This window comes from Lissotriton vulgaris, chromosome 8 (genome assembly GCF_964263255.1).
Source record: "Lissotriton vulgaris chromosome 8, aLisVul1.2, whole genome shotgun sequence".
NCBI lineage: Eukaryota > Metazoa > Chordata > Amphibia > Caudata > Salamandridae > Lissotriton > Lissotriton vulgaris.
The window spans coordinates 1,434,573,433-1,434,591,979 of NC_141696.1; the positions used below are offsets into that span (position 1 = coordinate 1,434,573,433).

General features: G+C 45.5%; 1 protein-coding gene across 1 annotated transcript in view; it reads left to right on the top strand.

Moving 5' to 3' along the window:
- LOC147698891 (uncharacterized) overlaps positions 1 to 18,547 on the top strand; it is a 101,959-nt gene that overhangs the window by 56,137 nt on the left and 27,275 nt on the right. The gene's annotated exons all lie outside the window — the stretch shown is intronic.

Genomic DNA, 18,547 nt, shown 5'->3' on the forward strand with positions numbered 1-18,547 from the left:
ATTAGATGCACCTTCTTCCTTAATGACAGGCAATAAAGATTCAGTCGACCAGAATCGGGGTTAGATCAGGAGTGATAAGATATTGATCAAATCTCGAGCCCCAGCAGTATCATGAAGTCTAGCGTGTTCGGAAGATTAATCTTATTTTGACCTTCTATATTTAAACGGACTTTGGCAGATTATTTATTGGGGTATTCCACCGACTTTACAATGGGAATAATTAAATGTATGTGCTGGAATATTTCTGTCCTAAACACAGCCATAAATCGTCAGCTGGTCGGGGAAGAGTTGAGAATGTACAAATCTCAAATAATCGCTCTCAACGAGACTCATTTGGCATATAAAGATTGGTACTTGCTCAAACAGCCTGGCTATAAAGTAATCGTTTGTACATCCAAGACCATGTCTAGCATAGGGGTTGCAGTCTTGATTGATAAGGCACTTTAATATAATTTTCATAAGGCCTCGCATGATCAGCGGGGAAGATGGGTGATTCTCCAGGTCTTAATTATTGGCACAAAATATGTCTCATATATGGGCCTAATTCAGATGATTGTGAACTTTTTGACACATTAACATTAGAACTACTAGAGTGGGAAGAGGAGCTATTAGTTATGGGCAATTTCAATTGAATTATGGACTATGCCATAGATTCCACTAATCGGCGTGCTTCACTAAGGATGGTTAAAGTGAGGGCCTTGGCACTAGTGTGGCTCGCCTGCATTGTCCCAGGGATGCACTATTCCCAAGTGAGCATGGCTCTACATACTATAGCGCCCCACATAAGCACTACTCCAGGATTGATAAGGTTTTTGCAAATAATAAGACATTTGAATTGGCAGATATGGAGCTATGCCCAGAGATAACTTCAGATCACAACCTTATTTAATTTTCATTTCAGCTAAAGGTGGCGAGTAAGCAAAGACGGTTATTCTCATTTTCACTATATCTGCTTTGGATGGGGAATACATCTCATTAATAAGGATAAATATTACAGCCTTTTTTTCAGGAGAATGTTGGGTCTGCTTCCCCTCTTAAAGTCTGGGACACAATGAAGGCTTGTATAAGAGGAATTACTCAACAATACCTTTTTCAACCAGATAGAAGTAAATACAGTGTTTTTAGAAAACCTTGTTAGTTACAATTAGAAAGCTTCATGCTGAAGAAGCTAGGCAGAGGGGCCACGAGCAAACACAAACACAAACTTACCTCTCTCTGATTGAGAAACGTTCCACCATGGGTAGGGTACTAAAAGAAAATAATGTGGCTAGATATAACAGACATTCTCTTCAATACGAGTATGTAGAACAGGTGGGGAGAATTTTAGCACATCAACTTACAGATAAAAAATCTAAAAGTCAGATAAAGTCAAATAAAAGGGAGACTGGATCACTATACGCACAACCTCAGTTAATAGTTGAACAGTTTGCTCAGTTCTATCAAAAACTATATGATCAATCTGATATTTTTGATGTTGGAAAATATGCTGAGTATATAAATAGGTGCAAACTTCCAAGGCTTAAGGATGAGCAGATGAATGTTCTTAGTCAGGCGATCGCGCATGGGTAGGTTCAGGAGGCACTAACAGCCTTGCCTTCTGGTAAAGCAGCAGACGACAACACGATAACAGTCAAATGTTATGAAGTCTTTAAAGACTGCATTGTTTCCCTAATGTAAAGGCATACAATACATAGGTGATAGTGGGGAACTTCTTGACTCATGGGACATGACAAATATTGTTTAAAAAAAAAGAATAAAACCCCAGAAGAGTGTGGATCCTATCGCCCCATATCTCTTATAAACGCAGATGCCAAACTCTTTGCTAAAATCTTGGTGACTTGATTAGCCCCCGAATTCTGGGCCAATTATCTCACACCCCTTTTTAACCAATTTTTATGTGATAACAAGATGCCACGGTCTTGTAACAGAAATCTTTTTCATCCTATCTGCAAAAATGGTAGTAGAACAGAACCCGGGAATTACAGGCTGAGGGCCCTCATTGACTTAGAGGCAAAGCCTTTCGCCTCTTGCATTTAACGTCACTTACAGGAATGGACAAATGAAAATAAAATAATCCCACCATGAAGACCCAGATAAACTCAGTGATCTCTGCCTGTTTCTTCCACTTGCGAAGAATTCAGAAAATAAGTAGATTTCTAACCGCTGAGGCTCTGATCCAAGTTATTCTGGCCCTGGTTATGTCGCGTATTGACTACGCCAACTCTCTGTATGCTGTCATTCCAGCTTACCAATAACTCAAGCTTCAACTGGTGCAGAACCAAGCCGCAAGGCTCGTCTATGGCCAGCCAAAATCTCACCATGTGAATCCATTGCTTAAGAGCCTTCATTAGCTCTCCGTGACTCAACGCTGCCTCTTTAAACTTGGTTGCATGACCTACAGGGCCCTCTCGGACCATGGACCGGATTTTATCTCCACCAAGATACGGTGATATGTCCCCACCCACGAGCTACGCTCATCTAACATGAACTCACTGACTCCCTGCCCATTTAAACGGAAAAAACACGTCTGTCTTAGATTTTCGGCTCTTGCGCCACAAATTTGGAACTCCCTTCCTCCGTATTTACGCCTAGTTACCTCCTATTCCTAATTCAGGAAATCCCTCAAAACATGACTTTTTGCCCAGGCTTACAATTAAAGAACCCTCTGTGTTTGTTTTGCATTTGTCTCCGCTCAGCACCAAGAAACCGTAGGTGAACGTGCGCTTAAGAAATATTTTTAACATAACATAACATCAGGGTCTAAGATCCTTTCTGTTACAATTGGGGGTCTCTAGTTGGCACAGGTAGGTACTTGTGACAAACAGGGACCCTCTCCTCTACTCAGAGTAAGGGGGGTACACTCCTAAAATAACCCCTGCTCACCCCTTGGTAGCTTTGCATGAGCAGACAGGCTTATCTCAGAGGCAGTGTGTAAAGCATTTGTGAACACATACAGTAATCAAGTGACAACATTGTATAGTTATACAAATAAGTATATTTTATATAGAGTTACCACAAGACCAATAAACAACAAAAATAATCCACAATACTATTAGAATTCAAGAGTTCTGGTTAAAAAGGCTTAAATCAAAGTTCTGTGCTAGTCGGCAGCCCTGTCCGGCTACAGCTTTGCTGAAATAACAGAAAGTCTAAAAAATCCATTGCAGGTCGCGTTGTCCCTCGATGCGGTGCCGGCAACCGCCCGTTGACAGAGTCAGTGGGTCCGAGGTGTACGTTGCAGGGTGAGACGTTGTTCGTTGCGTTGCTTGCAGCTTGCGGTGCGGCAACAGAACCGGAGTTCGGGAGCTGGCGTTGATCAGTCCGGACAACGGTGTGAGTCAGGCGGTGCTTCACAAATCATGCAAGGTGGTGCCCAACTCCCATGCGCTCACAGGACTCGAAGTCAGCAGCAGTGACCGCAACGGTCAGACCAGTACGAGATGGTGTAGCGAAGCTTTGCACTTCGCGGTGTCCACCCGTCGCGTTGCAGACAATGGCTCGGTGACGGCGTCAGGACCGAGTCGGTGAGTTCAGAGCTTTTGTTTTTCAAGCCGGACGTTGGTCGATGCGGTGCCTACAGGACACCAGGCCGGTTGTGAGAGTTGGCCACAGCTCCCTGCCTCTGTAGCCACTAAAACAGTGTTTCCAGCAGCAATCCACAAAGGCTGGTGAAGTTTACCTGTCCTGAGACTTCGGTCAGGGGGCAAGCTCTCTCCCAAAACCTTGGAGATCCTTCACAAGTTGAAAGTAAAGTACACAAAGTTCTTTCTCATTTCTTTGGCAGTCACGCAACCACTGCAGGCCAATCCCACAAGCAGCACTTCAGCTTGAGAATAGTCTCTCCTCAGTTTCTTCAGGTTCTTCTCCTCAGCAAAGGTTTCTTCTTGTAGTCCAAAAGTGATCTAATTTCTTGGGATCAGGGTCCCAATATTTATACCCCCAAATCCTTTGTTCTCTGAGGGGAGAGGGGCCTGTGCCCAGTCCAAACCAGTTCTGAAGCACTCTGATCATCAGACTGCTCCTTTCCTTTCACAGTGCAGGGCAGAGACATCAGACGCACCACAGGGAGTGGAGCCAGCACTGTGGGGGGCAGATTCAGTCCTATTCATGTCTCAACTCCTCCCTCCCATCTAGATGCAGATCTCTCTAGTCACCACTGGGCTGACTCATTCTGTCTCTTGGAAGCCCCATCCCTGTCACTCACAAATCCCAGACAAAGGAATACACAACCTTGCAGAGGCAGGCTTGAAAGGTTAGGCAAGCAAATACCTACTTTCTAAAAGTGGTATTTGAAAACACAGAATGTTAAAACCCACTTCACTAAAAGATGTATTTTATCATTCTGAGTTCAGGCATACTATATTCGAATTTCTACCATGTTCTCTGAGTCAGTTAGGATTATAAAATGTAATAATTCTAACAGCCCATTCTGGCCTATAGAGAATAGGTAGCCTTGCAATAGTGAAAAAACTAAAATGGCTGTAATTCACTATTAGAACATGCCACACACATCAGGGCTTGTCCTACCTTATACTTACAATGCACCCTGCCCTTGGGCCTACCATAGGGGTGACTAATATGAAGAAAAGGGAAGGTTTAGAGGACTGGCAAGTGGGTGCACTTGCCCAGTCAGCAGGACAGTACCAGACCGCCCGCAGGCTCTGCAATGGCAGACCTTAGACAGATTTTACAAGGCTGCTTCTGTGGGTGACACAACCAGTGCTGCAAGCCCACTAGCAGCATTTGGAGTTACAAGCCCTGGGAACTCCTGGTGCACTGTACTAAGGTCTGATAAGTAAACCAAATAGTCAATCATGGAATCACCCATTAATACATTCATTTACAATAGGGAGAGCATATGCACTTTAGCACTGATCAGCAGTGGTAGAGTGCACAGAGTCATAAAATAGCCATCAACAGGTCAGAAAAAATATAGGAGGAAGGCAAAAAGTTCAGGGATGACTCTGCAAAAAGGGCCAAGTCCAACATTTTCTTTCCATTTTTATAGTTGCTGCCCGATTGTGCATTGCTCGGGCATGTATACCTTTAATTCCTCCAAGGGCATCAGAGTGGTGGGTAATCCTGAGAGAAATATATGGAAGAGAGACGGCCCTACCTAAGACTAGAGGAATTTGTTCTCTAAAAACGTTTCACTCATATGGGGGGCTATGGAAAATAGTTGTTAATAGGATTTAACATTGGTCTTTTGGTTCTTCAGGTATCTCTTTGGTTTGTGTTTGGTAAGGGGTCTGTTTGGTTAGATCTTTTGTGAATGTTGTAGTAATTGTAATGATGTAATTGCTTACCTTGTTTTAGTGATTGCATTGTCATTTCTCTGTACTTGATGTTTATTCCCTTTTGACAAAAAAATAATAATTCTACACCAGGCCACAGGGCAATGAATTTCAAAATTTTGGACATATTATCTTCTAGTTTTTGAGTGTGACATACATTATGATCAGGACACCATGAAAATTATTATAAGGCAGACTTTCATAATAACCATTGACTATACAAAATGCTCCACTTTCGATCTATTGCATGCTAATATATCTTATGACGCTATCATGAAAGTCTGGCTTGTATGATAACTTGCTGAGGCTCAGTTGGACACCCTTATGCTTAATAAGTGTTTGTTTTTATTTTTTCACATTAGCAGTGAGCCATTATCTGCAGGTTGTTTTTTAATCTATCTAATGATTTTAGGAGTAGAGTTTTAGAAGGTCTGGAATCTCCTAATGATGGGCTGTTGACTCAAAATCCATATAGCCGAGATACCCGCCACCCCCTCTCAACACAATCCCCAAAAGGAGTGAAACCGGAAACAGTTCTTGAAGTTTTTGGAAGTGGGATGGAGTGACCATCCCGGCCGTATTTATTAAAACAAAATTAAAACATTAAACGTTTCATGTTATGTACAATTTCATTACCATATTGCGATGTTTGGCTAACCTTAACAGATTCTCTAATACAGAGGTTCTCCTAGCCGAACTAGCAACCTACAAAACATTTCTTGACATATTGAAATTGTACAACCTAACGTTTAAGGGCCAACGGCAAGGTCATAACCGGTGTCAAGATCCCTAACCGGACTTACCCCTCCCACTTGGGATGGGCGACAGCACGGAGGCGTACCTCAAGTGCAACTACTACCAATTTCCCTTGACTTGACGGGGGCACCTAAAACTCGACGCCAGTTAAAGGTCGTTCGAATACTCGTGTGAGGTATCTAGAAGGTATCGTGGCCCTTATCCCAACCCCACACAACTTACCGCATCTGCCGTCGCAGATGTCACTGGCCCCGGGAAATTCCCCAGGAGGGGGCTGTAACCCCTCCTACAAAGGAAGGGGCCTTGACCGCCTTTCCTTTACTTCCGGCGACCCATCCTTAGAAGGGACCGCCTCCCCATTGAGGGGCCAATGGCCACCTCTCCCGAGCGCTCCCATCCGTGTTGGGTGACGCCCACTCATAGGGATCTACTAATTAGTGCTCACCGATCATGACCTTACCGCCTACCAAAATAAATACGACAGTGCAAATTAACCTAAGAATACATTGGTCACTATGACCGAAAGAGCATACATCAAAATTCGACACCAACTGAATATCTTTAATGGCAAACATACTCAACGAACATTCTTTATTAACTCAAAATCAGCATGGCACTACAACCTGGAAACGAAAACAAAACAACATTAATCAACTTTATTATACACAACTGGCTGTCTTCAGGGGCTGGTGGGTGGGTCAAAATTGGCTCTTCGTTCTGTCCCGAGCTCACGTGCAGCGAGGAGGTGCAGCTTCAGAGCACAAGAACAAGAGGATGTCTTCTGGTCTTGCGTCCCTTTTTATCCGTCTTCAGGGCGGGCGTATACTCGCCCCTGCCTGCCCCTGAGGGCGTGGCTGGCTGCGTCGGTGTCTAGGCCAGCCCACTCTAGGGCGGGAACGAGCGCGCCCCAGCTACGCCGCTTCGGGCATACCAGCTGAGACGCGCCTCCCGCCCAAAATGGCTTCCCGGGGGGATCGAGGCACTCGGCCATAAGTTCGGGGGGACCGATTCGGTCGCCCCTTTCCATATAGCCGAGATACCCGCCACCCCCTCTCAACACAATCCCCAAAAGGAGTGAAACCGGAAACAGTTCTTGAAGTTTTTGGAAGTGGGATGGAGTGACCATCCCGGCCGTATTTATTAAAACAAAATTAAAACATTAAACGTTTCATGTTATGTACAATTTCATTACCATATTGCGATGTTTGGCTAACCTTAACAGATTCTCTAATACAGAGGTTCTCCTAGCCGAACTAGCAACCTACAAAACATTTCTTGACATATTGAAATTGTACAACCTAACGTTTAAGGGCCAACGGCAAGGTCATAACCGGTGTCAAGATCCCTAACCGGACTTACCCCTCCCACTTGGGATGGGCGACAGCACGGAGGCGTACCTCAAGTGCAACTACTACCAATTTCCCTTGACTTGACGGGGGCACCTAAAACTCGACGCCAGTTAAAGGTCGTTCGAATACTCGTGTGAGGTATCTAGAAGGTATCGTGACCCTTATCCCAACCCCACACAACTTACCGCATCTGCCGTCGCAGATGTCACTGGCCCCGGGAAATTCCCCAGGAGGGGGCTGTAACCCCTCCTACAAAGGAAGGGGCCTTGACCGCCTTTCCTTTACTTCCGGCGACCCATCCTTAGAAGGGACCGCCTCCCCATTGAGGGGCCAATGGCCACCTCTCCCGAGCGCTCCCATCCGTGTTGGGTGACGCCCACTCATAGGGATCTACTAATTAGTGCTCACCGATCATGACCTTACCGCCACAGGCCCGGATAGTTGACCGGCTATCCGGGCCCCCCACCAAAACTCCTAGCTAAAGGTCATGTTCCAACGTTTTCAACCATGCTAAGAAGTCTCCTATGAGTAACTCATTTCCCACCCGAGACAAATGCACACCATCCCCCATATACATACTATCATCATTAATACAACCGTGCGAGATAGAATGCAATGTCCTGGAACGGAACAACCTACTCATTTTGTTATTAAGTTTCCTAACAGAATGGTTCAAAGCAGGGATCGAAATAGCCCCCCGCCACACTTTTCGTGGGATCATATGAGACCACGCAATTATGCACCCCGGAACTTTCCTCGCCAACCAACTTACGGTGGAAAGCATTGCCTCCAGGAGAAGTCGTCTACCGGTGGTGACCAAATCATTGCCCCCTAAATGTACTATGACTATAGACGGCGGTGACCTCATCCGCCCTAACAAACCCTCAAAGTAAGCTTGAAACTGGTCAATACAGAGACCGCCCCTTCCGTAGAAGGACATCCTGTACCCGTATTCCCCAGCTACGTGAATCATGTCACCTGCTTTGAATACGTCTGCGGCACGCCTCACGTATGAGTGGCCCACGACCCACACCTCCTTTCTCACAGCCGGTGATGTCTGACCGCTGGCCCGGTGTTGGGTCGACTGCATAGTCCGCCCCGCCTCGAAGGCTTGCGTAACTGAAAACCAAACAAAAAGACAAGAAGCGTGAGTATATTGTTACAGCTTCACAACATGTGCAACCGCACATACCTCTTATAACAATTGGAGGACCAACGCCCCACTCGTTTTACTTGTTCCACATTAAGACCCCTGGCTGCAGCTTCAGTGGCAGCCCCTATCCGAAAGGAGTGGGTCCCAAACTCACCCGGGTCCAAGCCTGCTGTGGTAATTGACATCGCGAGCACCCGCTGAAACTGAAACTTTGTCAGTGGGGTGGCGTCCGCGTGTCTCAACATTGTCCCCCCCCATGATGCCACCCTTTGTGCTAGGTAATCCTCTAAACACCTCACCGGACACATGGAGGACCCTGGAATCCTGCGAATGACTATGCAGTCTCCCACCCCACTTTGATCGGTTTTCGACTTGACAAAGGATACCGTCATAGTCTCACCCCTGATCTGAACGTGTTCCCGGCACAAACCCCCCGCCACATCCCGCTTGTTCCTTGCCACCAGCTCACTTATCCTCATAGCCCCGTGAAATGCAAGCGTAAAAGCGGCTCGGAACAAACAGGCCTCGAACTGAGACGAGCATATGTCGGGGAGTGTGGCCAGCAACTGGGACAACCTATCCAGACCTATCGGGCGCCTCTCATCTACTCTGCGACCCTCAAGGCGTTGCCACCCACGCAGCGCTTTCTGTACAGCAAAAGACGCTGTCGGGTCCTGGATATTATGAGCCCTGGCAACAAAGGAGATGGCAGCACGATGCCTCTGGGCTGTAGCCACCGACTTCCCAGCCTTACGCAAGGACATCAGAAAATGTACCACCCAATCCTCATGGCCCCAAAGTCCCCCTCTCTCAGTCCCCAAAAAGGCCAAATAAGCCCGAAACGCCCCTTCGTATGCCTTCCTCGTCCTTGGTGCTAGACTCTCTCCCACGAGGTAACGAAGTTCGGGGCACCGAGAGACCAGAGAGCTTCGGGAAAGGGTGCTGGCTCGGGGTCCGCTGAGGGAAGGAAACCCAAGAAAGCCTGCATTTGAAAACGAGACAGTGCATCAGCAGCCTGATTCATCACCCCCGGGACATGTTTTGCTCTGAATACCACGTTCAGTTGCATACACAGTAAGATAATTTCTTTTAGCAGCCTCAAAATCATTTTACAACGTGCCGCCTGACTATTAATGCATTCTACAACGGTCATATTGTCAGACCAGAATATGACAGAATGATTTTTGAATCCATCGGGCCAGGATCTGAGGGCCACCAAAATAGGAAACAGCTCAAGGAAAGCAATATTACTCGTCAGCCCCTCATCGTGCCACCATGTTGGCCACTTTTGTGCTGACCATTTTGTGCCGAAGATGGCGCCGAAACCCATGCTTCCTGCTGAATCCGTCCATAGACCAAGCTCTTCAGAGGTCAAGGCCGGTTTGTTCCAAACGACTCGACCATTGAAATCCGCCAAAAATGCTAACCAAATACGCATGTCTTGGCGGACCTCGGCCGATAACCTTGTGCGATGGTGAGCCTCCTTTAGGCCGACCATCGCCTGTGCAATCGAACGGGAGAAGGGGCGGGCCATCGGGATCACCCTTAAGGCAAAATTCAACTTCCCCACCAATTGCTGCAATTGATGCAGCGTAACTTTAGATGCAGTGATACACATTTGCAGGGCTGTCTTGAATTTCGATACTTTGGAAGCTGGTAAACGAAAACAACCCTCACTAGAGTCCAACTCGATCCCGAGGAACTCGAGGCAAGTCGTGGGACCCACAGTTTTTCCTGGTGCCAACGGCACGCCAATTGATTCATTAAAACACAAAATTCAGTCAAGGCCCGGGCACATTCATCATCCCCAGCGGCCCCAAGGAACAGAAAGTCATCGAGGTAATGCATCACATTCCGAAAACCTGTTTTCTTCGTGTAAACCCATTGTAGAAAACTACTGAATTTCTCGAAATAAGCACAAGATATCGAGCACCCCATTGGCATACACCTGTCCATGTAATACAAACCTTGAAACATGAATCCCAATAAACGTTGGTCATCCGGGTATACCGGGAGCAAACGGAACGCTGACTCGATATCTGATTTCGCCATCAGCGTCCCGGGCCCCAGGCGATTCAAAATGGCTACGGCCTCATCGAATGATGCGTACCGCACCGAACACATTTCTGGATTAATTGCATCGTTTACAGAAAGGCCATGAGGGGCTGACAAATTGTGAATCAATCGAAACTCACCCGGGTCCTTCTTGGGGACCACCCCTAAAGGAGAACAAACAAAGTTCGGTACCGGGGGGACAGGAAACGGGCCGGTAACCTCTTTCCGGATTTTATCCTGTACTACAGTAGTATGCTGCAAGGCGGAAAGTTGATTTTTGCACGTCCCGACACCCTGAAAGCTACCCACCGGGATGCGGAAACCATATGAAAAACCGTTTCGTAGCACCCCAGCCGAAGTACGATCTGGGTATTCGCTGAGCCAGGGAATCATCGCCAGGGTATCAATCGGGGTTGGTAAAGGCGCCCCTCGGACTATATTAGACCTGTTTAGCGCCTCCTCTACCCCCATTTTCACCCGATTTGGCTCTGCACGAGGACTCAGGATGGGGTGCCCCACAACCACTACATTCGTGTTTGAACTTACAAGATCCCGGGGGCCTAGTACATTTGCTTCTGTTGAAATTGAAACAGAACCCCCTCTTCCCTGCATTGCCGGCGGGTCTCGGGTAATCGTCTGTACCCGTACCCGACCGAAAGGGCGTCCCCCCATTTTGGCGGGAGGACTCACTAACAGCACTCCCCACCAATGGCACTTTCAACATTCCCGACTCTTTCATCTTATTCCATGTTAAAGAATCGTAACAGTCCCAGGTTAAACTTTTGTTATGCTCCATCGCTTTCCTGAAAAGGTTGTCATAACAGAACCATTGGTTACCTTGGTGTGATGTCGAGTACCCCATAATTCGTGACTGATATACTGGAAATTCAGGGAGCAAATCAGGCCTACGTTCCCCCAAAATTGCCGTGAAAATTCCCCAAGCATTACCCCAGTTACCGATATTTTCATTCACTTTAAAGGCGGCCATTTTTGCGCGCCAAACACTCGGATGCATCAGATCCTTTTGACCCTTAACAGTTTCGACCTCATAGTGATCAACGAGCAGGGAGAAAATGTTAACGTATTCCCCCGCCCAAATCTTTTCCTTTATTGGCAAAGGAACATGTTGCCCCAATCTTTCTCTACGAGAGGGTGTTGACTCATCCCTTGCAATCGGCAATGGCCGCTTACCTGCACCGGACGCTGCCTCCGTCCCTCGTGGCTTGTCTATCGCCGCATCCGGCGCGGGCACCTTGGCTGTATCATGTTTCTCGCGCAACTGCTTTATGAGAGCTTGCGCTTCGGTAGCCATGGCGCCCCCATTACTGTCCCCCAACCATGCTGCTAACTGCGCCGCCAACTCGGGAGGCATATCTCCGGCAGGCGTCGGGGTGACTATCACGGGAATCGGATTCCCCTCATCTGGTACCGGGGCCGGTACCGGGGCTGGCGCTTTGAGCGGAGAACAGGGAACCGGGACGTCTCCCCCGACCGGCCCCCTTCTCGGCCTCTTTGGCTTCCCTCCGGCCGGTGGACGCCCCGATCCCTCCTCGCCGTCTCGCTCCGCCAACCGCTTCTTAATTTCGGACATGTCCTTCATGAGTGCCCGAACCAACTGGTCAGTCGACATTCCCTTTGCTCCTTTCTTGGGCATCCTATTCGACGAAGTATCTAAAAGACAAAGAGAGAGATTAAAACGCTCAAAATTGGCTCTTCGTTCTGTCCCGAGCTCACGTGCAGCGAGGAGGTGCAGCTTCAGAGCACAAGAACAAGAGGATGTCTTCTGGTCTTGCGTCCCTTTTTATCCGTCTTCAGGGCGGGCGTATACTCGCCCCTGCCTGCCCCTGAGGGCGTGGCTGGCTGCGTCGGTGTCTAGGCCAGCCCACTCTAGGGCGGGAACGAGCGCGCCCCAGCTACGCCGCTTCGGGCATACCAGCTGAGACGCGCCTCCCGCCCAAAATGGCTTCCCGGGGGGATCGAGGCACTCGGCCATAAGTTCGGGGGGACCGATTCGGTCGCCCCTTTCCATTCTCATTACAAATCATCAAAATGTAAAGTGAATTAAAGCTAAATTCGTCTCAGTTAAGTGTTTTCCTAATTGTACCAGCACCATCCATCTTAATTGGGTCATCTCATTGATATATTTACATTTAAATTTTTTGAAAAACGAGAGTGTGACGTGGGTGCAGTAAGGGACCGGAAACTCTTTCGGGTTAGATACGTTTTAATTTTTGTTAAAGTCTTTCTGGTGCGGGAGGTCAGTCTTTTCCGAGCAAACTCTGCCAGATCCGTTGTGGCAATATTCTTTTCGCAGGGTCGACCGGAATGTCCGTCTTCCGTATTCCTCTGATTTGGGTATTCACTTTGGCTCCCCACCTGTGATTTGTAAAGAAAATAGAAAAGAGGCCGTCAGGACTCAAGATCTTTTTCTAGGGACCCAGGGGGAACCCGGTACGTGAAAGGAAACCGCTGATAGTTGTGTGCTATACAGTAGAGGTGGTGCAGAGGGTTGCGTGATGAGGATAAGGTGCAGGGTAGGGGGGAAGGATGCGGGAAGAATATGTAAAGGAGTATTTACAAGGTATTTACAATGAGGACAGGAGCTGTCTGCAGCGCTAAGGAGGAGAGTCTCCCCGCCTCCCAACCCAGCCTCCAAACCGCTGCCGTACCTGTCTCCTCCACACTCCTCCCTCGGGAGTGTGGCACGGCGCTCCGCAGGAACGTTGGCCTCCTGGTTCACCTTCCTTCTCTCTTCCTTGACTCCGCACTCCGCTCCCGTCACCGCTAACTCTCCGCCACGCTCCTGCCTCTACCTCCTGGGTGTCGTCACACGCCAGCAGGAGCACTTCCTGGGGTTTCTCCACTACGTCATATAGGGGCGTGTCCTCGGTTTTTGTACACGCCCAATTAAAGGCGCCTTCTTCGTTTTCATCCGTTCTGGCTAGCAGAGGCCATGATGAACAGTCGCCCTGAAGGGAAGGAGGGGAGGAATGATCAGCGACTCACCATTCTTCATATGGGTTGAGTTCTTCCACCCTCCGGCCCTCTCCGTTACACTGAGTCATACTGACTCTAATAATTGCAGGAGGAGCTAAATATGGTCAACCGTCAGAGATTGTATGGGACTCAGCATACTAAAGTTCTTTATGAAGGTCAATAGTTAGGTCTTTGTAGATGTAGATAAGTAGCCAAAAGAGTATATGTTTGTGTCATGAAACTGGATGGGAATGATCAAAGATAGTGTCTGGATGCAACTGTAGCACATTAATTCAATGTCCACCTCTATAAACGTGTCAATTTGTATGCAGGAGCTCATGTAATTAAAAATATTACATTAATGTTGGCTTCCTATATATTGTCCAACCTGGTTGCAGTTATTGCGGGCAAATCTAAGTTAGAAAAGTCAATTAGGTGAAAGACATCTATTTGTCAGCCGCTTAATATTTGACATGAAGTCTATAGTGCAGAGGGGATTTTGGAAAAACAGTAGAAAGTTGGAAGGTGTTTGCATTACCTGATAATCCTATTGTTTTAATACTAATAGCTAGTAATGGAGATGATATTCAGACCAGTGTGACTAACCTTTGGTATCCATTTCCTGTCCATATTTGTCAGTCTGCAGCTCCCATAGGTGCCACCTAACATGCAATCTCAACTTAAATATCGCACCTCTGTTATGGTTTATGTGGATATGTGGATATTATGTAATGCATCTCATACAAGGGTATCAAATAACAATATCATTCTGTAAGATACTACCAAAATCTGAACTTAATATCAGTCTTTGAGTGCTTTATTGGTTCAACTGCAAATGATATTGATATACTTTATTTTGCTACTAGTGGGGTTGCATAAACTCTTTAGTGTTTTCTCCCAGTGGTTCTTATTTTACCTTTTTTATAGCCTTTTACTTTTTACTGCCATGTAGCCTGTTATGGTGAAAAAGCTAACTTCTCAGTCTGAACCCAATAGTTTAACACCTATGCTTAGGAGATGTTTGTGCAGTTTTTTTCACACAAAAGAGAAACCCTTTTACTGAGTGGGAGGCCCTGGGCAGCTGACCACACTGCCCATACCTAGCGCTGGCCCTGGGTACCTCATTAGGGCAAAGAATGCTGTGGTAGGATCTTATGTGCCACAGGCTCCTCTGACAGCTGACTGACTCAGCCCCATCCATACCAGTACCACATAGCCACCATCCTATCTACACTCTAAGCTGTCCGCTTCCCTAGAGCTCTAACTACCACAGCAACAGCACTGGTCACTTGCTTGGTAGATCATTATTGGGATGTTAATGTCAACCTGTAACCTTGGTGACTCCATAATAGTAAATACCACTTTATTACCCTGGTAAGTATCCATAGGGAGGTATATATTTATTATGTTGAACTCCACATCTACTTACCTTGGCAAAGTATACAGTCAACATAAGTATACACTTCTTTGTATATGCTTACCTTGACAATATAGAGGTAATCAATACCATGCGCTCCTTATGTGTGCAGGTCGAAGCATCTCACCTCTACACTCCGACTCAGAAGGAAGTCAAGGGCTCGCTCATCCTTGTCCTCATCCCACCTGATAGTGCTGCAGGATGGTTCTATGTCAGTGGGGTAGCAAGTTTCCAGTAATGTACTTCTTATTCAATAAATAATGCATTCTGGGGCTTGTAGTGATGGTTGGTGTCAGTTGCAACCATTGATGTCAATTACCAGTTTTACTGAAGTTGATACATTTTGAGGTCAAAGGCTGAAACCATATTTTTGGGTGATCTTGAGAGTATGGGTTCCCATCACCAGTGTCCTTGAGGGATGCAGGCGAACCCCCAGCAGGGTTTTAAGTGGGATGAAAAAACTGGGGGGGGGGGGGTCTCTCAAAGGGGTGTGGAAAATGATTGTTTGATATAATGTTTACTTGTTGATCTTTTTCTGGTATATTGTTGAACCACATTGTTGCACTTCCTTCCGTCTCTCCTGTTGTCTCCTCCTGCATCCTCCCTCTATTTATGCCTCTCCTTCCCTCCTCTCTCAATGTATTGAGACCAAACTATTTTGTCTGAGGCCGATGGGTCTACCTGGTTTAGCTGTAGGGGACATGGGCCGTGGATTCCCTCCTTGGTCGTCACCTACCCAGTCGGTCTTTAGACAGACTTCCTTTCGTCTCTACGGTTGTTTCTTCCCTTATCCTCACTTTCCCTCCTCCCCTACCCCCCACTACTTTCTCTCTCGTTTCTCTCCTCCCAAATGTATTGCTGATTGTTTGATATAATGTTTACTTGCTGATCTTTTTCTGGTATATTGTTGAACCACATTGTTGCACTTCCTTTTGTCTCTCTTGTCGTCTCCTCCTGCATCCTCCAACTATTTATGTCTCTCCTTCCCTCCTCACCCAATGTATTGAAACTGAACTATTTTGTCTGATGTCCAATGAAGCTACTTTGTTCAGTTATAGCGGAGATGGGCCGTGGATTCCCTCCTCGGTCGTCACCTACCCAGTCGGTCTTTAGACAGGCTTCTTTTCGTCTCTCCTTATTGTCTCTTACCTTATCCTCCCTTTCTCACCTCCCCTGTCCCCTCCACTAGTTTTCTCTCTCCTTTCTCTCCTCTCCTAATTGTATTGCCTATTTTTTTGGATGTATTGTGTAATTGTTGAACTTTCTCTGTTACATTGATGATTCTCATGCAAAGCGCTCTGATACCTTTGGGTCTAGCCAGCGCTATATAAAACTCTTTAAATAAATAAAATAAAATAAAATAAAGTAGATTTGTGTCTTACATAATGAGACGCTATAAAAAAATAGTGTAGGATTAGGGATACAGCATATTGGGAGTTACTTGGAGGGACAGCGCGGGAAATGGGAGACCTGCCATTGGCAAGGGAAACGGTTCAATTAGGAACTCTTCAGAGGGGTTCATCATCCAGGTTATCTTGTTGCTTATCTCTAATTAAAGAGAGGGACCCCAAACACCAAAGGGGTAGGGTTCCGAAAGACAGTATGTCACAAAATAATGTCCCCTTTGGAAAGATTCTAAGAAGACAAAAAACTTGCAACTGTAACATACACTAGTCCGTTCATACTTTCAATTTCGAGCAGCAATCAAAATGATGTAAAAATAGTCAAAAATCATACAAAAGTACACATTTATTATATCATTAAAAAAATTTCACAATAAAAGGGATAAATAATATATCCTAATACAATACATGCAGGTAATAATCACAAAGTAGGAACAAAACAACACATTGGTTAAAAAATATGACGGGATACTATAGGCTGACTTATGTAAATCATACTCCAATTTAGTATAAATATTTTTGGTTTGGAGACGTTGTATAGTCCAATAATTTTAGTGTATCCCAATACACAAGGGCATCGACGCGTTTCGGTTTTGGCAACTTGGTTTACAAGCCAACACCTTCATCGGGATAAAATTATAAACATTCCCACAATATAAGGAAAATCTGCAAGAATATAAAATGTACAGTATCAGACAAATAGTCATTAAAAGTATTGTTATTAACTACCTATTACAACATCAACGATTTCGTACTCATTTTGAAACACACAGTTATACTTGCAACATACTCATCTACACATTGATCTAAAAAATTTTTTTTTGCATTGGTATTCATGAGAAGAGCATACATGTTCATACACATTGGCTTAAACTGTAAGATGATGAGGTGATACTATCCAGTTTTAAGCTTGACATTCGTGCATAGAGTTATAGTTAAACTCATATATATATATGTAAACAGAAATGCAATTTTCCGTTGACTCGTCATAGAAAAACCATCAGATCGGCCTAAATGATCGAATTACTCTCTAGATTTCTCTCTTGGAGACCAAAAAAATTTATTACCTCGTTATTATGGTATCAGGCCTAATTAGGTCCTTTCCACATTTGAACTCGAATTAGGTGACAAAATGATGCACTTCCACCTGCTGTCGCCTATAAAGTTAATACAATATGTTAATTAACTTAAAATGGTGGTAGACACTACGGTCACAAATATTAGTATACTTATGACGGACGCTCACCCGTTAGGACTTTGGTATGGTTGTCATCTTTCAGGGCTTTGCTGGGGTTTTAAGTGTAGATACCCCTTTGGAGGTCTGAAAGCGAATGATAAAAATACTCGAATGCGATGTTGGAAATAAATCGAAAAGCGTCAGACAAGTATCTAAGATAATTTGTTGTAAACATAACATTGGTCCTAACCTAGTAGTAGGAGGGCCTATTAAGAGTAAATGGGTCCCAAAGTATACCATTTTAGAGAGTTGTATATATACACTCTCCTTGCACTTAACCGGCACAAGGCCTTGTTGCTTACAAAAAAACTTTTATTCTTCTGGCTAATTGTAAAGCCAGTTTCCAGACTGTTATGTCTATTATTGGTGAAGACATTATATTCAAGCCAGTAGACACAGGTTCTGATGCTGACCTGTCTGCTCAATACCATATGCCATCTTTAGCTAATTAATACTTCTAAAAGCCTCAGTTTTCTCAAAGATAAGATAGAAGAACTTTTAGGTAGAAAACCCCATGCATTAGATATACTATAAAAAAGACATTCCAAGAAACAGCAGAGCATTTTTATTAAGTACATGTAATTGTAGCTGAAGCACCTTGAAATTGATGTGCTATGAATAGAACAGTTTGAACATTATGCACATTGAGCCAGGACTTAATGGGGTAGTGACTTCAACCAGTTATTTGGGATACATTGTGGAGTTAGGTTTTACATTACATATTTACATTTTGAGTGACAGGGATAATGTGATTAGCACACGATTGCATGATATTTTTATTCAAGTTTAAAGCCATGATTCAAACCCAGATCTCCTTGTCATAAGACGAGCAACGTAACAGTTACACAGTATCTCCAAACATAGTACTAGAGCAGGCCCCATGCCCTTTGGGAATTGGTTACCACTC